The sequence below is a fragment of the Cupressus sempervirens genome, chromosome 3 (genome assembly GCF_028749045.1).
Source record: "Cupressus sempervirens isolate cs-2001-9-10 chromosome 3, ASM2874904v1, whole genome shotgun sequence".
Taxonomy (NCBI): domain Eukaryota; kingdom Viridiplantae; phylum Streptophyta; class Pinopsida; order Cupressales; family Cupressaceae; genus Cupressus; species Cupressus sempervirens.
In genome coordinates, this window is record NC_143120.1 from 359,681,052 (window position 1) to 359,703,296 (window position 22,245).

The following is a 22,245-nucleotide window of genomic DNA, read 5'->3' on the forward strand; positions in this document are numbered from 1 at the left end:
AAAGCAGATATCAGATTCCTCTTCTTAGCACTCTAGTGATCCTTCATCTTCTTCTAAGAAGGAGAAAAAGAAGATTGAGACTCCTACCCATTCCTATTGTCGAAAGGGACCTCATGATGAGTCACGTCATTTTTAGAAGAGATTTGATGTCTATGAGCAACAGATTGCAAATTTGCAAGCTCTTCTTTGGAAGAGCATTGTTTCCTCTCCATCCTCTTCTACCTCACAAGGGTCTACTTTTTAGTCTTCTTCCACATCTTTGACACCTACACCAGATTTTGGACAGGGTCATGCATTGCAAGCATCCATTGCATCCCCTTCCCAAGTCCCTTGGATACTGGATTTAGGTGCTTCTCACCATATGAGATCTTCTCAAGGGGTCTTCTCTACTATTGAGGCTTCTCCCATTCCTCATATTCTCATGGGGAATAAAACTACCCTAATAGTCTATAGGAAAGGTTCAGTTGGCATTCAAGATGGTACATTCAATGATGTATTATATGTTCCATCTATGTCTGTAAACCTTCTCTTGATTTATCAGATTACACGCAATGGATCAGGGAAGATAGTTGAGTTCATTGTAGATTAAATCTTCATTTGGGATAGTGCAACAAAAGGCCTTATTTCTATAGGGATAGTTGATCATACCACCCATCTCTACACCTTCTCGCACTTTGGTCCACCATCTCCATTATCAAAGCACAACTCTTCTCTTTCACAAGAGCATCATGTGGTGCAATTAGAACACTTGAACCTTTGTATTATTCTCGAGATCTTTGTTTTGACTACCATATCACATCCAGTTGAGGTCTTTTCTCTTTAGTAGGATGCTTCTTCAACTCTACCTGACCCTCCAGCTCCATTCATCATGCCTCCAAGTGTACTTGTTGAAGATTCTATAGAGGACATGCATCTCCTCTTTCATGACAATGTCAGCACACCTGCATTGGGGATTCCCTTTTAGGATCCTCATGTTTTCTCCTTTGAGCATTAGTTAGGCCTTGTAGTTTCACCTCTCATTTCGAGCTTTCCTTGTTCTATGCCCTTGTTTCTTCCACATTGGAGTTCCATTGGTCTGATCATTTCTACAGGGGCTCCATCATTGTGGAGGGGGCAAGGTGGGGGAATGGGGGAGGGGTTGCTTGTATTTATGGTTTTGAAAAAGCTCTTGAGCCATTTCTTTTTGTTGTTTTTTCATCTCTTTTTGGAGAGGATTTTTAATACTGGTTTTTCTCCTTTGTCTCCAATTTACAGAGATTTCCTTGTATTGGGTACCTGATTAGGCCTTGTTGCTAAGACCCATTTCCTACTTTCATAGTTGTGCTAGGTTAGATTTTTCCATTCACTTAGCTTAACGAGGGGTGTTAGAGTAATATTTTGTTTTCGCACTACTTAAATCATTTTGATTTAATTAGTTAAGTTATTACTCTTTAGTGCTTAAGCTTTCTCTTAGGTGCATTAATAATTAACCCTTATATTAATTATTAATGTGCAACCTAGATTTCTTAGGCTTTAGGGTTTCATTCACCTTTAAGGTTGAACACTTGTATTTTCTTTTTCATTATCTTGGAATACAATTTTGCTCTCACTCTGTTAAGATTTCTAAGTTGCGCCTTTTTCCTTCTCTGGTTTCTCTTCAACAATGGGTTATTTGCATGCAGGTGTTCTTGGCGATTTGTGAAGTTGGTTTTCACAATTTCTACAGAAAGGATATTGAGATCACAACTTTGAAGTCACAAAATGATATACTATAGAATAAAGTGAAAGATGAAAGAGAAAAGCTTAACAAGCTTAGTGAAGCCATAAAATATTTTGAGAAATTGATGGAATCACCAAGACCTATCAATGATACTACTAGATTGGGTTACAACTCTACTGAAGAAGGAAAATCATCTAAAAGTGGTGAACAAAAGAGAAACAAAGGTAAGAACAACAAACCCACTTGTCATAATTATGGAAAGCTCGGTCATAGAACAAATGTCTATAGGAGTAAGATTGTCAATCAAAGTCCTAAGCAAAAATATAGAGGAAATTTCTATAACTGCAATAAGCAAGGACATCATGCACATGAATGCAAGACCAAGATTATGAACACTCAAAGATTCAAAGGATACTACTATAATTGTCAGAAGTATGGATACAAAGCATATGAGTGCAGATCCAAGCCTAAATGGTCATCAAACAAACAAACTAAGGTAAACCATAATGGGAACTCTTACATTTGGGATTATAATACAAGATATAGTTGTCATTTTTGTCAAGAGTATGGACTTGCTCCTAAGAGTTACATAAGAACACATTTTAGAAGTGAGTATAATACATGGTTGAGTAATACTACATGCTTTATTTTTTTGAAGACTAGTCATGTTAATAGAAACTGGTCACTTGCACTGAGCAACAAATCCAACAAAGGAAAAGAGAAAGTTAATGTTGAGGAGATAAAGGTGAAAATGAGAAAAAACATGGAAAAATATAGAAGATTGTAGTACATCAAGTGTAGATGAGGTGACTTTATCCAATGGATTAGGTGATCACATCACCCCCAACTAGGAAATCAAGAGGCATTTGTAGGACTGATATCTCAAAGTTATATTTTACATCAGTTCCATCTGAAAATATTATATATGCATGAATTAAGATGCAATGTATTGGTTTGAACTTGGAAGAAATCTATAGTTTTGTTGTTTTTCATGTTGTTGTCGAGCATGAAACTTTTACAGTTGTTACCGTGTGATGGAATTATGTTGGTATTGGTTGGGCCTTGCTATGGTTTTCAAGTGTAGTGGAAATTATGTACAAGCTGAGTGAGTGGGAAATCCAATGATAAATGAGCTTACAATGGTATAAGCATTAAGCATTTATTGTTGAAAATCAAGGGTTATATAGTCAATTTTTTACTCATTTACATTTATTAGAGATCAAAGAGAGCATGAAGAGCATAAGGAAAATTGAGTAGAAAGATTCAAGTATTTGCAAACTGGATTTAGCTACTACTCATTATCATTTGTCATATTCAAAAGGTATTTCACTTGTGTTGAGTTACGTTGTTTGAAATTTTGCAAACCCTAGTTACATAAGATGGCATCTAGCTCTTCTACTAATGTTAGGAAGGAATGGAAAGAAGTTCTTAATGTGAAATTAATTAGAAATGAAGTTAGAAAACTACCCTTTTGAGCTATTCCTAAGATAGCACATAAGGGAGACTCGTCTGGTGTGCTATTGATGATACCACCAAAATTGTTAATGATCCAAGATGTGAGATGTTGCTACACTGGAAGGATAGGAGAATTAGGAGAAATGGAAATAAGGGTTACATACAACAAATTGTGTGATAATGGAGTGTTGAAGGAAGAATACAAGATTGTTCAATGAAAAGGGTTAAACCATACCCTAGATTTTCCCTGAGTTTTTAAGAATGAATAGATACGCAACATTTTGAGCCATATTATAATGATTTCATATGGTTGGAAAACGGACCCATTAAGATCACCAAAAGGATCATCAACTAAGTATCAAGGTATCCAACCCTATACAGACCTAAAACTATGTGAAGTGAAGCAAAGGAGGTAATTGAAAGAAATATAGGGGCAATATGGAATGAAAGAGGGATGTCCGTAGACAAAATTTTTAGATCCCCTAATAGCATTTGTAGCAAGAGTGATTGCTCACAAGTTCTTTCAATCTAGCATATCGAACAATGTATCTTGTATGGTTATGGATTTAGGATACAAGATAGTGAAGAAAGACCACACTTATGACCTAGTCGAGTTGCAACTTCAATAGTTATTAGAAAATTTGGAGGCCATAAGGAAGACAAAGAGTGCACAATGCAATTTTGGTTCACTACTTGTTTGCATATTATTTTATGGGAAAAATACCTTCCCAACCTTTGGTCAAGTAGCATGGAAGAACAACAAACCAATTACATTACAAATTACAGATCTAATTGAGCAGCTTGGAGATAATTTTGAAACAATAATCACGAACAACTTTGAAGACTTTAAGAAGTCTACAAAACAAAGGCTAAGGATTCCTATGTCACTAGTTTAACAATATTACAATGATGTATGATTTCTAGTTGATGCCAACTACACATATGTACAAGTAGCTATTCCTAGGGTCAGATGGTTGAAGCCTTTGTCATATGAAGTCAATGTTGATGAGGCATCTATAGCTATTACAACATTATTGGTAGAGGAAGTTGATAAGAGTGCCACCTTATTTGGAAACTATGAGGAAGCCAAGTCTAGGACCACAATTGATTTAAAGATAGCTACTATGAAGAGAAAGAAAAACAAGCTTGTGAAGAAGCTAAATAAAAGAGTTGGTGAAGGGGGAGAGGAAGAAGAAGAAGATGATGAAGATGATGAAGAGGAAAAATTAGCCCAAACTCCATTAGCACTCACTCAAGGCCAAGGAGAAGACCAAGAAGAACATGTTGAAGGTGCTGAGGAAAAAGAAGCTGAGGAAGCACCTAAATTAGTAGAAAAGAAGAATAGGGACAAGAAGTAAAAATCAAGGATGGTCATGTGGAAGGTACTAAAACAATAGCAACAATAGAGGCCACAGATAAGGATGAGCAGTACAATGATTAGAATATACCAGAGGTACAAGTGTTGAGTGTCAGTCCCCCACATGTAGACCAAGTGAGTCAATAGGACTCAATACAAATAAAGGATTTTCTTGATAGTTCTACTCAGAACATCAATCACTTGACAGTTGAGGACTTGAAGAAACTTTTGATAAACTCCACCACAACAACTAACCTATGCAACAATCCTATGTTGGTGAGAGTATATGAGATTGAGAAGGCACAATTGGTATCTGTAGGGGAGAAATCACAAGACACATCTAACGTGCCCCCTCAATCTATAGAAGACAAGGAGAAAGAAGAGCAAGGTTCACGTACTGAACATGCAAGTCTGACAACTGACACACAAATTTCAATGCCCATAGTGGCATATCAGATTAAAGAAATTGTGCCACCAATTGTCAACACATTAGTGCCAAACACTTCAATACAAGAAGTAGTAATAACTGAGAAGGATGGGATAGAAGCCAACATGGGTCAAGAAGCCAACCCTACACCTATCTCACATATGCAAGGTGAAGTTGAGACCAAAGAGAAGGAGAAGGATAGGACTGAAGAGTTATTTTTGACTACTAAGCTAGCAGAACAAATTACTATATAGACCTTGTTTATCCTACAAGTTTTTGTATCTACTCCTCTTACTAGTCAAACTCTTCAACAGAGGAATACAAATGCTACATCCTTACAAATATCAAGGCCTAGTCCTGGTACATCTAAGTATGTTGAAGATACATCTTATGGAGATGTCAACTTAGATGAGGCGATTGAACTACCAAAGTTTGATCTTGCAAAAATCACCATAGAACAGACGAGCATTTTATAGGAAGCTCTTCATAAGAAGAAACAATGAGAGTTGCTTAGAAGGGAGCACACGAAAAAGAAAGTGCTACATGACATCAAAGAGAAATTTCTTGATGCATTCAGTCTCCCATAGCCTAATAAGGATAAATCTATCATTAAGAAACTAGTCAATATTGTTGATAAGATCAAGGATGAAGACCTAGATTACTATGTTAAACTTATAGAACAATCTGAGAAGAAGTTTCACATAAAAGTTCTTGAGAAGATTTCTAGTGCTATTGCACTAAGATAGGTTGACTTAGCAACCAAAATGGAGGATGTGAAAAAGGTGTTAGAGAATATATTTTCTCTTTACACAAAGCTGTGTGATGTGAATTTATTCCTACAAGAAGCATAGAGGGCTTTTGACTTGCTGCAACGAGACCTACAAACAATAGGTAATACTGTTAAGTTGTCTTCTGGTCAAAGCCAAGCTCATTTTCAAATATTTTTATCTACTCAAGGTCAGTTAGCTGCATTACAAACACAAAATGCAAACATAAGGGCTACCTTGATTAGTATCCAGTCCATGTTGACCCCACACATTGAAGTATTGCATAAGGAACTAGCCTTCACTGAAACATTGATAAAGAAAGATAATAAACTTTCAACTCATGATGGTTTAGTTGACCTTGTTGCCCAGCTAGATGTTCAATATCAATCTCTAGAGGTAGCATGCAATAATTGGGATGTAAAATTGAAAATAATCATGGAGATCCACAAAATATTTTTTGATAAACACACTATCAGTGTACCACCCAGGACATACGTGTCAAAAAAGAGGGATTGAGACAAAAATGGGGAATGAGCTAACAAATCACAAGGGAGATTAGAAAATAGGGATCAATAAAAGTACACATTTACTCAACAGGAGTACAAAATTTAGAGACAAAGAGGGAATATCAACTTAGGGGGAGTTATGAGTATTGATGCAATAAGGTATGACAGTTATGTCATCAGTTTTGCAAATTTTGTAATTTTGTATGAGAGATGAGTAATGTATACAAATTATCTGAGTTATGCTCATAGTTAAAGTGTATATGCATGAAAATGTGTTTTTTCCACTCATGTCAAATGGGGAGATTGTTGATCTCATTTTGGTCTTGACAAGGCAGTAACAAAACACTTAAGTCTTTACTTAACAGAACTTAGTGCATGCTGAGTAAGTAGTGTATGTCAAGCATAAGTTGCCAGATAATACATGATGAGAAATATACATAGTTAGTGTTGAGCACCAGTATGTGTTAAGCAGATGGTATGTGCCAAGTCACTCAAGTGCCAAGAAAGTCAATACATGTCGAGTGATTCAGGTGCCAAGTAAAATAGTGTATGCCAAGTCATTCAAGAGCCGAGTTACAACATTAAGGATATAGTGGATATTGAGCATCAAAGCTTTCAAGTGTTGAGTAAATAATTTTTGGCATAGTTTTTTGTAATGAAAAACTCCTATGTCAACCATTTTTAGGTTGAATTAAGGATTATTTTACGATTCTAGAAGATATATACGAAGGTATATTGAGAATCCCTATGCAGTGTATGCAACCAATCAGAAAAAGGGATGTATTAAGCAGCATAATGGATGAATCACAATTGTTGATTCTAACCTAACCCTAGTTCACCTAAGTCATCTTAAGGAGGGAAAACTCTAAAGAGTTTGCAATGCATGTATGCTAGGAGAAGGACGAATGCTAGGTGCAGAGAGAGCATTCATAGTGACTAAGGAGGTTGTGAGAGGAATGAATTATAGAACCAGTTAAAGGAGAATAGAACATAGAAGAGAGAGGATGAATGAGATACATCTAATCAAGAGGATCAAGTACACATCAAGAAAGAGAACATCTGATATCTAGCAGAAAAGTGTTAACTAAAGGATCAATACTAAAACATTCTAATAGGTGAATCAGTGAAAATATACTAACATAGTAGTCTTAATAGGTTTCAAGTTCTAGAAAACTTTTGTTAAATCTTTTAACTAAGTGCTTACTTTATTGTGAGTTTAATTCCTCTAACAAGAAAATTTTTTAGTAGGGTATTAAAATCCTTTAATAGGGTCAGACTTAATAGTCTTTGTAAGCCTTTAACAGGGCATACCTTTCACAGGGTAGATCATAGATTATGATCAAATAATTATAACCTTAATTGGGTACACTTTACAACTACAATAGTGAATATTTGTGGGTGTCATCCCCACCCTAGTTTTACCTTCTCTTTAGAGGGTTTTTTGGTAACCAATATCTTGTGTCAAGTGTTATTTACTTTATGTTATGTATGACATGCATGGATAGTTATTTCAGTTTATGAGATGGATGTGTGGTGATCATATTTTGGTTTAAGTGTGAAGTGTTGATTCAAGCGCCCCCCCCCCCCCCCCCCCCCCCCAACAACAAAAAACAAAAACAAAAAATTACTCTTCCATTAAGTAATTCCAACACATATTTCCATCCAACAATTGTATCATTACTTGGTGAAAACTTTATGTACTAGTGTCATTTTCTATATTTTATTCTCACACATTAATCATGTAATGATCAAAGTTAATGCCACCTTGTAGTATTTGACAAGACATGATACCAAGAGACCTAACTTTAAATATTTTCCCTTTCAGACCACTTCATACTAATTAATGCTTGTAACATACAAAATGGTGAGCAATCCTAGGATAGATCACTCACCAAAGTATATGTTATATATAGGAAGCTCCAAGACTTGGAAATAAAGGAAACCCAATTAGCCCAAGATAAGTTGTTAATTTGTGACCTTCACAATGTAGGGTCTTAGATGATTCTTTATATCGTTAAGAGGCTTTTTAAATGATATGAAAGAGAGGAACACAATCTATGAAAGTGAGTACAAATAATTGTGATAGGAATGTGTGTACTTGTAAAACCAAGTAGAATTAAGATGCAAAAGACTAATTTTCAACTAATTAGAACCTCAAAATGAGTTGATTTTTTAACTGAGCAACTGAAAAACTACAAATCTAATCTATGTATCTCTCTATTTTGTTGCATGTATAGGTCAAAATGGAGGATACATGTAATGCAATGCCCAAGAATCCTTGGAAACAAGGACATGACCAACATTTATTTTTTATTTTTATTAAATAATACATAAATACATGCATACACTAATCATAAAGATTGAACAATGGAAGACTTAACCAGCTAACTAAAGATCCCCAAGTATTTTGTTACCTACAAAACACTTTTTTTAAAATTTAGGTGATTAATCATACAAGCTTCATTCTATTAACCGTATTCAATTTTATGCAACATTCATTTTAATACCCAATTACAAATTCCTATTTGAATAAACATGCAAGTTCATTTCTAGCTAAAATGTAAAGGAATCATGACAACTTTTCTAACCAATCTAAAAGTATATGATAATCAATATATTTTGACTTGGGAAGCTATAACTTCCAATTGGATATTTCAAAAAACTAAATCACGTACTTTAAAAAACTCCACAAATATTAAATGTCCAAGGTATGATGGCGTACAATAAGTATCGTATGATAAAATTCCTTAAGAGGTTCAATGAAATAGATTATCATACACTACAATGTTGAAAAGGGCATGAAAGTTTATAATAGTATTGTAAGATGAAATAATCTATTAGGTGTGACAAAACTCATATGTGTTATAAAATATTGTACTAGGCATTATAAAACATTGTATTGGGCATGATAAAAGACTCAAATGGGCTTGATAAAACATTGACAAAGGTGTGAAAAAAATGGTCTTCACTCTAGAAGCCATAACTTTTGCATCCGAACTTTGATTGTCTCTATTCAAAAGTGTCAAAAAGGTCTTGATGAGCTCAACAAGGAGAAGCTAAAAATATCATGGGAAAAATCCATATTTGACAAAAACCAAGGAATCAAACATATCCTAAAATAAGAGATCACAGTTGCCAAAACATGCAATGGGTAAGATGCTTTAAACAACTAAAGAAGTAACATGTCAACACTAATGTATGACATAAAATGAAAGCTAATTCAGCATTGGAGAGTTCCAAATACATAAATATTAGGGAATCCTCTACTAGTTTAAGAATTAAATACATAAAAGTTAAATATCTAAGCTATCCATCAAGATACAAGAATAACTTAGAGAAAGAAGATTTTGCACCGAAGTGCAAGTACAAAAGTGAAGTCAAGAGAAAAAAAAGAATGGGGAATAAGTCAAAAATATCTACATCTACAAGATAGCCATCCCTACAAGATAGCCATTCCTATTCTCTAATCTTCAACAGTGTTATAGCTAGCAATGCCTCCCAACCATATGAAACTATTGGCCCACCATAGTCACACAAGACAAAAGTATCCAAGGTTGTTATAGTGCATGATAGAAGAACTCAATGATCGTGAATGAAATGCAATACATCAAATCACTAGATAGGCACATTATAGTATAACTATGTAGGAACTCTAGTGGAGTGTCATTACTTGTCTCAAGTAGAAAGAGTAGCATCGAGCCTTCATTCCAACTCCCATAGGAGGCCAAAATTGAAATGTATCTTGATTCCAACTAACTTAGGAGGCTAGCCACATAAATTCATTACAACTCCTTCAAGAGTCCATATGTTCAATAATCTTATCCTTTTTTAAGTTTTATTACCGATTTTTTTTTTTTCTTATAACCTATTAGACCTCTCCAGATTGCATTCTCCACTTCTAGGCCAAGATAATCATGAGAAGTCACTCCACACCTCTACCTTGCATACCCATGCTCATCATAAGATGAGTGCCTATAGGCATTGAAAATTTTCAACTCAACCCCAAAATGAAAAAATAGTCAACTGACCTCATCTCTATTGAGCCTCGCATGATCTTTCCATATGAATGTAGGTGTGCTCATGGCTAGGCATAACTAACTCCATGAAATAGTCTTGATAAACAATAATAGCCATGAAAGAGAAAGTAAGTTGATAAAAGGTGTATACCTATTAAATGGTAATTTACTCTTGATACATTGCTCTATTCTGAATTTAAATTATTGTAATTGTTAATTGGATAATTTAGTTAATGTTGATTATGTAAATGAGATTTTTTGGTTGTAGCATGTGTTAGCATTTTCATTTTAGCATTTTCATTTTAGCATTTTCATTTCAGCATTACTCCTCTTTCATGAGTGGTATTTGTGTATCCTTAGATGGCTTAGGTTCTTCTTGTTAGAGAACTTGCGTAAACCCTTTTTACCTCTTTGGAGAAGAGCTAACTGGAGCTTGGACATGAAGTTTATTGCTCTTGGTAGATTTTGATAGCTCTTGGTGGCTCTCGAGTGAAGGCCATTTGTTTCTTAGTGCATTATTGCATTACCTAATGCTTAGGATTTATTGATCTATGACCATGGATCTTATGATTATGTGCTTCTTTGGAGACACCCTCTATTAGTAGGTGCCTTTCCTTGGTTTGGGTGTGGCTTAGTTCACCTTTGAGGTTGAACCTAGTTGTGAGCTTCAGTGTTGGTGTATTCCCTTGTGCTTGCCACCCTAGAGAAAGTGGGTTGACATGGTATCTTTGGACAAATCTTACCATCATTTACAATAGTGAGAGGTCATGTGATTTTGTTCATTAATGGAATTCCTTCCAATCTTCTTGACAAGTGATGTCTTATCTACTTGGGTTAAGTAACCCTAGTTCCTAGTGATAGTTGAGACTTTTGTACATTAGAGAATAAATGCTCCTATACTTAGTGGTTAGTTTTGGAGAGTATCCCTCTGGAGTGTGCATTTTTAGTAAATGAATTGTCATCCCTTATGTTGCATGATAGTGTTCTTGGGAATTTTGGGATGGTTATTCCCCATGATTTGAACTCTTGTTGGAAGTGTGTAGTGTTTGGACTCTATTTTGTGGTCACTTGGTAGGTGCATGTTTTAGTTGGACACCTGTTGATGAGATAGAGTAGATTTTTCCTTACCTTGTAGTGTTGACTTTATGACTAGATGGGTTTTCCTAGCACATAGGAAGTTCCTTATTGAAGGACCTTGTGTTGGTTTGACACCTATTCTCTTGCGGTTAATCTATTTGGGGGTTGACAAGAAGGTTTGTGAATGTTGGAGTGATTTGGATTTGACTTGTGGAGAAGTCAGTGAGTAGTTCATATTGTTCAATTTTGATTTCAAACTTAGTGTGTTTGGTCTCTATTCTTGGATTACGGGCTTCTAGGAGTAAGCCTAGTCATTGGGGGGATGATGTAGTGCCTCTCCCATTTGATTTATATAAGTCATCCTGATGGATGCAACCTTGATTATTGTTCTTTTTCAGTGATCATGATTAGGATCATGAGTGATCTACACCCTTGGGGTGATTGGATTTATGTTATTGTATCAGTTGGACTGATTATGCTTATGCATAATTTATGACATTATGATGTACTAGATGGGTTCACTGAGGTTTGTGCTAGTGGTTACTAGGATTGATTTTGTATCATGATGTTGTTATGTGATTACCCTGAGATGTGAACAATGGTTGCACTATGTTTTATTTGTCCTATTGTATTTAACTAGGTTCTTGTAGTAGTGTTTACTCATGTATTTGACCATGTTGACTTAAATGTGCATAGTGTCATTAAGTTGTTGAATAATTGTTATTAATTCCATTGTTAAATGCTTAAATAATTAGAAATGAATTGTATGTGTTGGATTCATTGGTTATAGTGCTATGGATAAGTACCTTGTTCATTTTAGTAATTTATGCAAAATGGGCTATTTAAATGATTATGTAAATGAAATTAATTAGATGCTTTACTTACGTGATTTTGCATTATTGTCACTTCAACTATTATTGTTGTACATCTACACTTGATTATGTTCATTTATTGTTTATGAATTATATCCCTAGCAGTGGCACATGGAGTAATTGATCAGCCTTTCACGTTGAGCCAATATCATCACTGTACGGGTGATGTATCTTTTATGGTTATTTTAATCCTCCAATAATTAGTAAATCTAGATTCATAATACATTATGTGATTAGACCTGTGAGTGTGTCTATGCATTTAGGATTCTGTCGTGATCGTGGAAAAGATTAAATTAAATGTTGTTTAATGGGTTAGAAGGATTTAATTATTTGATTTTATTTTTATTTTGTCAGTTATTTTGTCGTAGTTGAATTTCAATTTAATTGGAATTTCCTAATTTAATTTGGGTTAAGGGAGCCAAATAGATTATTTAATTTAAATAATATAATTTATATGCCACTTTGGAAAAGTGCATATATTGGCTAAAAGTGAGTTTATTCTCACTTCTCACTTTGTTATTTTATGGTTTTGGGGAAAATTCCTCCAAACCCTCTTGTGAAAAATCAATGTTTTGCTCATTGCAAGATTTTTTCTCGACAAATCATTACAAAATTGGTCTCATTAGATTTGTATTGGGATTGCTCCACTATGCTAATGGTTTCATCCCATTTGGCATTCCTATTATTTTACGTTGGTATTTCTCATTTTCCCTCTTGACTGTGAGGTAAGGCTTTTGGGTATTATTGGTTTTACTTTGTTTTAGCTTCTATTTCATGTTGCTAAATGTAAGGGAGTGGCAAACTAGTGTTCCCCTCTCTTTTTATTCAGTCATATCACCCGATTGGATGGGGGTGAGCATTTCTATTTTGTATGAAATTAGCAATGCAAGTTTAGGCATTGTTATGCTGCCAATTTTTATGTGGTTACTTGGAAGTCAAATTTTATTTGATATTCCTTAGTTTGGGATTATTTGATCAGTGGGTTTTCAATTTTGTCAAATTCCAAGATGTTTTAGTTTTGGGTGTTTTGGCATTGTCTCGTTTTGCATGCCATCTATTTTTTCACCCATTTCTTTGTTTGGCTTGTTTAGAGATTGGATCTTATATCCCTCACTTTAACGATTAGGATCATGGAATCAGAATGGTTATAGGACATTCCAGAGTATTTTATCTCTTGATTTGAATTCGTGTTTCCATAGTGGATTTTGTTGACTTGTATCTTTCACCAGATTTTCTAGATTGGGAATCCAAGCCTATTTGGTGAATTTTCTTGGACCCTATTATTAAATTGAAGTTTTAGTTTTGTTGTTATCTGAGAACTTTAAGTTTTGGGCTTTTTAGTCTTGTCTCAGTTTGCGTCCCACCCATATTTTGTTGGGAATTTGGCATTGTCTCCTTGGATGGTGGAAATGGATTGTATGTCATATTTCATTACATGTTATGTTGTTATTTCATGGACATTGGGATTCGCATAGAATCCATACTCCTGGATTTAGGTCAGTTGAGTGAGTTCATGATGTATGATTTTATTGCATCATAGGGATTCTTGTAGAATCTGTACTCTTAGATATAGACCGATTGCTTGATCTTGTTATACTTGGTATTTTTATTGTTTCTCATCCAGCCCTTGTTGTTTATGATCTTTGTGTAGTTGTTGTCCACACACAAACATGTGAGTGTGCACTTGTCAAGTTCTTGTGAGGCTCAAACTCCTGGTTGTTATTAGTTGAGCTATGTTCATTGGGGTTGGCTTGGGAAACTACATTTCTTATGGGCACTCATTGTGTGATGAGCATGGGTATGTAGGGTAAACAATTGGAGGGGCTTCTCTCATTACCCCAGGTCATGTTCTTGACAAGGTAAACATGAAGAATTTTCTAATAAATGATAACTAAATGAATTAATGGGTAATAAAACTAAGATAATAAAATGTGAATACATGTATAGTTCATATTAGGGTATGTGAATGTACTGTCCATCCAAGGGAAAGTATCTGTATGGTTCATCTGAGGACATGGTGTGACAACCTCTTGAGGGAGAGTTTTTGTATGATGTTTATCTTGGTCTCTTTGATGCCAAGCAATCTACTCTCCACTAGAGTCCCTAAATAGTAGACCCATAGAGCATCTAACTAGGACCTGTTGTATTGCATTGTCTCAGGATCTTGGTTTTAGTCCTTTGTACTATTAGGCGTGAGCGTTTTCCATGGATGACTGTGTTGTGTTTTTGTGGTTAGATCATTATCTCTATTAGCACATTGGGAGTGGGCCTATGGGTACCAAGTGGTTGGGAGGTGTAGCTACCTATACCACTATTGGGGACTTGTGCACAAAGATAGTTTAGATTGAGGTCGTGGTTGGATGTTCACTTGGTACTTCAGTGTATCCAGAGTATGTTTCCTTGTGATTTATGCTTTACTTTGGATGTATGGATATCATGTTTAGATATGTTAGTTTATTACTTCATGCATTCCTTTATTATGGTGTTGTATCATATTACTAGATGATGTTTCTTACCATTACCTTGGATTAGTGATGCTATTGGTAGATTAGCATGTTGGATATACTTGTTCTTATGATGTTATTTGATGATTATTGGTAAGAATGATCTCATGAAACAACTCCAACTATCTTGTTGGAAATTTTAGATTCATGCTCAGGAGAGAGTTAGGTCCCTTGAGGTCTCATGATTCCATTATGGTTGGGAGGAAATGAGCATGATTATTGTTAGTTTGATGGCTTCTTTTCTTGTGCTTTCCTTTTTGAGATAGTTGATTTATGCACATGTATATTCACTGCAATGTTGCTTTTCTATATGATTACACTAGATGCTATGGATTAGATGTTAGAGTTATTTAATCTCCTTTATGCTTTTGAGTGTTTACTCCTTGACTATGGTGGTTTTGGTACTCCCTGGTATGGAGGTTTTAAACCTACTTTGCCTCTTGAATGGCTCATTGGCCTTATGTCCAAAATCTAGGTGATATTTGTTCAGCATTGGGTGATACTAGAAAAGTATTCCACTATAGGAGTGAAGAATATTGTACACTACTGTTAAAATATCGAATGACCATAGTAAAAATTATCACCTGGCTATAGTAAGAAGTATTGCCTAACCATAGTAAGAAGTATCGTATAGGTAAAAAGTATCACCTAGCTATAGTAAAAAGTATCGCATGGGGTTTGTGGGTATAAGTGGAATTCTCTTCTTCATTTATTCTTCTTCTTCTTCCTTATACTTAAGACATATTATATATATGTGATGGTTCATTTGAGATAGGTTCCAGATCTCTCTGAATTAAGATGAAGAATCTAGCAAATCTCAGGCTTTCAAGAATTCAAACTTAGTTAGATTTCAGGGCTTAAAGATTCTAGACTTAGCCAATCTTAGGATTCAACATTTTTCCTTCAGCACAGTGTCTAGTAGATGAGTGGTTGTAACTATGAACCCTCATGTTGTGCATGACCATTTGATGGTCTCTACTTATAATTCTTGATTATGCTATGGTTAGTTGGAAATGGACTTGTATGTTTAACCATGCTAGGAACTTGTTCTTTGTTGGCTTAAAAAGAACATTTCTCTTTGTGTATTCTCATGATTCATGTGATTTGTATTTGTAAGTTATGGTTTAATGTGCGAGGATCTTTGAAAGTGGTCATAAGACTTTCGCTAGTCTAAGTGAACATGTGAGTTTAGCCATGTTCCCTAGTTAATTATCTTGTGTGTGTGTGTGTGTGTGTGTGTGTGTGTGTGTGTGTGTGTGTGTGTGTGTGTGTGTGTGTGTGTGTGTGTGTGTGTGTGTGTTTCACTCTTGCACTTGGTTCCTTTATGTTGTTGTTAGTAACTTATCTTAAGAAAAACATTATTTAGTGCATGTTTTATCCTTGTGTCCCAAGGATCTACGGGCAAGGTATTACATTCCATTTTCATAACCCAACCACACACCACAAAGGAAAATTGGTTGACACACAAATGAGGTAAAGAGAAAAATGCCCAAAAACCAAACATGTTGTAAATTAAAGAAATAAAAAACCCACTTCAAAAAGGATGTCAAACTTACAAAAATCAAATAAAATTTAAGATACAAGCTCACACGCAAAATACAACAACATAACTCTACCAAATTTTTTAAATTAAATTACAACAAACCATAAAATACTCATACCCAATTAATTGGGTCAATTAAAGCACAAAAGCGTAGGAGAACACTAGTTCTCAACATCTACTGATTTAGCAACTTTTAAAAAAGTAATTAAACAAACTAAATTGAAAGAAATGAGAAAGACCCACCTCTCACAAATTGCTCAAAATCAAGAAATGCATCAAGGAAATAATAAGGGCATTGAATGCAATGCAAAGCTCAACAAAGAAGGATAATCCTGCTATGAATCCAATGAGCCTATCCTCACAATGATTTGATGAGCCAACCTCTAGAAATGAACAACTCTCTCAAAAGACAAAAGAGGGTTTTGGAGAAAATTTTCCAAATTCATGAAATAAAAAGTGAGAAGTGAGTAATAAAACTCACTTTTTCCATTATAAGAACTTTTATAAGTGTAACTTATAAGTTAGATCATTAAATCAATTAACAATCTAATTGGCCCCTTTATAAAATAATTTTGACAATTCCAGGCAATTGGAATCCAAATATAGAAAGTTAGTAATTAAAATAAATTATACCAAACAGAAAATTTCCCCCAAATCAATTAAATTAACATTTCGTGACAATTGCGAAACCTTTAATACACAGACATGTTCATGGGTCTAATCAAATAATGCATTATGAACCCAAATTTACCAATTATAAGAGGGTTAATCATATAAATATATATAGATACATTTCCCATATAAGGAAAATATTGGCTCAACATGAACTATCAAGGTCACTATCTTATGGTGTCATTATTGGGGATATAGGTAGACACTCAGATCCTAAATTTAGGGTGAATGTACCTCGTCCCTATTTAGTAAAAAATAAACATCAAGTTAATATGTTCAATTTATAAATAGTTAAAGCACATAAAGACGCATAATCACGTGAAGGAGAATGAGGCACCATGTAGATATTGCAAGCAAGTGACTCCGACTTCGTTCTCACTTCGTACTGGCACCAATGAGAAATCCACACATATAATTCATGCAATATAACATAACAACATATGATCACATGATTAAAAAAATTATATTAAATCATTTAAATAAATATTATTCATCATTTGAGCATATATTTCTTAAGGTAAAAGACATATATCCATATCATAAAAGCACCCCAAAAATGAATCCAATAACATTCATATCATATCACATAAATCATAATCCATGTCTAAATACAAATAAACTAAGTATCATCATAAAACATCATGTCACATTACTAGCATCATCATGTAGATATGATCAAAGATAACAAAAACATTATATAACATCTAGAAGCTATGATGTTGCCAATCAAAATGGTGTATAGTCATCAAAGCAACTCAATATGAAAATAGACATCTAAAATATAGAAAAGTATATCTCGGGTCAAAATAACCATAGAATAGAATGAAAACATCGGAGAGACTACATCCTCCCTCACTAGGCATAGACTTATTGCTAGAAGTCAAAAAAAGGTATGAATCTCTCAATCGCGTGGCCTCCTCCCACATGTAGCTAAAGAGTCATCATTCAAGTCCTGTTGGACCCTTTCCTACTCTATATCCTGTATGCACCCAAAAATGGTCGCCTAGACTATGGGCCCCCATTATTCAATTTATCAATTTATCAAATTTTTTGAATCAATGGTTTGTAATATTTTATTAAATCAATTCAAATCAATTTCTTTGATCAAATTCGATTTATTTCATTTCTAAGATTGATCATTTTATTCCAAGTCTTATTTAATTAAAAGAAAATCTTCTCTTTTAATTAAATAAAATAAAATCCCCATTTAATTAAAAGAAAACCTCTCTTTTAATTAAACAGTTCATCCACATTTAATTAATTAAGAGAAAAACCTCTCTTTTAATTTAATTAAATATCTTCTATTTAATTAAAAAGAACTTGCTCCCTTTTAATTAAATAAAAATCCCACTTAAATATCTCTTTTGATGAAAAAAGGAAATAAAATAAATTCTTTTTATTTAATTTCTCTACACTTAAAAATGTGATCTAAGTGGGATTTATCTTTCCACTTTCCCCTAAACCACTCCTCTTTTCTAATTGGTGGAATCTTGTCTCACATGGATCACCACTTTCTTCTCAACCACTCCTCTTTTCTCATTGGTGGAATTTTGTCTCACATGGATCAAGCTCCATTATCCCATATTGGTTGTGAGAAGCCTCTCACCTTCATAATTTCCTTTATAAGGGAGAGCCCTCTCCTCATGTTAGACACCCATGATTATGCTATCGTTATGCTGCAGGTTTGAAGACCAATTTTTGAGGGAGTTTGAATACAAAAGCTTTTTGTGGAGAACTTCTATTTTCTTGTCTTTTTCTCTCTTGCACCCATCATGGGCTTTTAGCTTAGATCTTGCATTTATAGATTAGATTTTTCTTTCATAGATTAGATCTTATTTTCATGCATATTTGAAGATCATGGAGACTAGCATTCTTGCTTTTCCTCTTTGAATCTCTCATCTCATGGTGTACTTGCATGGGCACAAAAATAGGTTAAACTGAGGGCCTCCATTGCAAACCCTTGCACTCTATGAGTAGAGAGCTATGGATCGATTTGTGAGGGCTCATTCTTGAGTTTTCTTACATGTAATGATTCATAGAAGTGTGACAACATTTTAGCACACATATCCCAACCTCCAAGAGTAAGATTTTCATACTAAATAATGTAGATAGACTAAAAAAAATCTTCTCATCCTCTACTCATAAATCATCCCAATCAAGTACATGGGTCACATTGAGACTATATTTTCTCAAAATAGAAACATGCAAAATATCATGAATGAACAGTAGCCTAGGTGGAAATGTGAGGTGATAAGAAACAATACTTATTCTCTTTAGGATCTCAAAATTTCCAACAAAGTTTGGTGCTTACATAGAGCCTTTCCCATACCAAATGGGGCTCTTCTAAAAATCAATTTTCAAAAACATCCAATTGCCAATAGAAAAGTGATGATCCAGCCTATGGGCATCTGCATACTTCCTCTATTGATCTTGGGCATTAATCAAATTCTCTCTAACATAAACAACCTACTACTCAATATCCTAGAGCATCCCAAGACCCAAAACTACAAATTCCTCAAATTGACCCCAATTCAAAGAAGTACGACAAGGTCTACCATACAAGGCATTGAAAGGTGACATGTCAAGAGAAGCATGATACCCACTATTATAGGAAATTTTTGCATGTCTTACCAACTTCATCTATCAATCCATCATGTAGACGAAAGTCGTGTCCTCAAGAAATGGACTTGCCTACTTAGTTTTTCCATTTATCTATGGGTGATAAGAAGAACTAAAATTGAGTTGTGTGTATAAAATATGCTAAAGAGATGTCCACAATGATGAAGTAAACACTTGATCTCAATTTGAGAGGATCCTACAAGGAATACCATGAAATAGATAGTATCCTTCTAGAACACATGAGTTATTGAAGCAATGATATATGATACTCTCATGGGTAATAAAAAGTGAGCTACCTTGGAGAACTTGTCTAGACTATCATGATAATAGCATTATCACAACATGAGGACATAGGAAACCCTATAATAGAATCAATAGATATAATATCCCACTTCCACTCAGGAATAATATGTATCTACAAAAGATCCACAAGATGTTGATGCTCTATCTTCAATTTTTGACATTAAAGGCATTGAACAACCAAATCAACAACATCATGAATCATCCCTACCCAAAAGTACATTTTTCTAAGATCCTCGTAGTTATTATTAACACATATATATATTAAATATAGTGCACCATGCACCTCTAACAAAACCAAAGATCAAAGATCCCCTGACACTAGCACATAAATGCACTCCAAGTGCCATAATGATCCATCAAACTCCAAAGAATAACCTATGAACTTCCTCTCAATGGTATGTTTAGACTCAATCTTCACTCTAACATCCTAATACCAAGTTCCACTAGGAAAAGGCTCCAAGATATGACTATGCAAATCGACTCCCAGTGACAAAACTGATATCTCAAGCCTTCTACTTCTAAAGGAATTTGTGACAGCATTCTCTTTCCCCTTTATATAATGGACATCAAAATAATACTCACACAAGAAACACATCTAACAATGCTTTATTATATTCAATTTTGGTTGAGTAAAGATATATTGCCAGCTATAATGGTCATTTCACAACTCGAACCTGTAACCCAAAAAAACTACCTCTGATGCACAAGTGCATGCACAACTATTTCTAACTCCAAATATTGACTAGGTTATTTTAGCTCATGTTCCTTGAGCTTCAAGAATAGATATATAATCACACATACATCTTGTATCGACATTGCTCCCACACCTTCTAACGATGAATCTATGCACCCCATGAACTGGCCTGTAGGATTGGTACTACAAGGAAAGGTGCACTAGTTAGATGCTCCTTAAGAACCTCAAAAGATATCTCGCATTGTTTTGTCCAAAGGTACTCTTCTATTTTCTCTAAATAGAAGTGATAAGATGAGTCACATTAAAAAACCTTCATGGGTTAATGGTAGTAACTTGTTAATCCTATAAAGCTATGCACTTTAGCGTTATATCCCAAATTTTTCCCTAATGTTTAATCTGATCATAACTATTGATTTAATGAATTGTTCCTTTTCTTGATCATGTGAAATGAGTTAGTTTTTATATACATTGTATCAACTAACAAATTATTTCATTTCTTAATCATGTGAAATGAGTTAGTTATTTATATATGTTGATGAAATGACTAGTAGCCTATAATTGTTATTAGATGATTAGCAATTGTTTGATTTGAATTAATGATCAATATAATTTGTTTTGAAATACTATGGAATTAATGTTTTGGTGAGAATTTTTTACATGGGTTATTGCAGGAGAAGACTAAAGAGATAGGAAGCATTGCTAAATAGGATCATTAGAATGGGATGTTCGTTTGGTTCGATTATGAGGATCGATAGGTATGACCTAAGACTTCCTTGGAAAAGATACAGAGACTTGTCTACAAGTTCCTTTATGGGACTGCATGAGCTATTAGGGAAATAATATAATAAAATGTAAATTAATCTAAATTAAAATATAATACATACTTTTAGAGATTGTTTATAAAATTTTATCTTATCATTATAATAAACACTTACATACGAACACGTAAATATAAAAATGAAATGGCACCAATAAATTATAATAATATAATCTAATGATGTCACCTCATCAATATACTTATGTGAACGTATATAAGAATGTATTATAATAATAAAATAAAGTTTAGAACTCTCCAACTCCTTCTTATCTCTTTTCCCTATATATTTCACTTCTTATCAAATTGAATTAATGTTTGAATTTGAATGGTAATTTTTAAATCGATAGAAGCCGAAGAGTCTCGACTAAGTCTTTAAGAAAGCCATAAATCGACCAAGCAACATCATTAGTGTACATTTCTCTTCTAAGCTATGATAATCATTCTAAGTTGTGATACTCATTCCAAGTCGAGCCATTTTAAATTTGTTGCTCGGTCGGTAATACTTTGATCTATTCCTTATTCTGCCAAGAGACCAAGCTAGCTGGTGAAAAGAATTGCCCTATGGGAGTTCCGGCCCAGGACGAGAGAAGCCACATCCTAACTATCTTCAAGCCAAACTCAAGTCAAGATTTGTGTGCATTGCATTTCCATATAATTCCTTTCTTTCATAAATATAAGACCGAACATAGTCAGCTTTTACAATGTTAGGTGTATGAATTGTAAAAATATGTATTCGATTTTTCTTTCTTTCTAGAGTAAATATGTGACTACAACCAAACATAAATTGCTAGGACAGTGAATGAAACATTTCATGCAAATGAATATTATAAGTCTTCCTTCTTTAAATAGTAGACCAAATGCAGGCAACATGCTTATACCTTACTGATGATCTTGTGCAATTCATGGAATCATTGAGA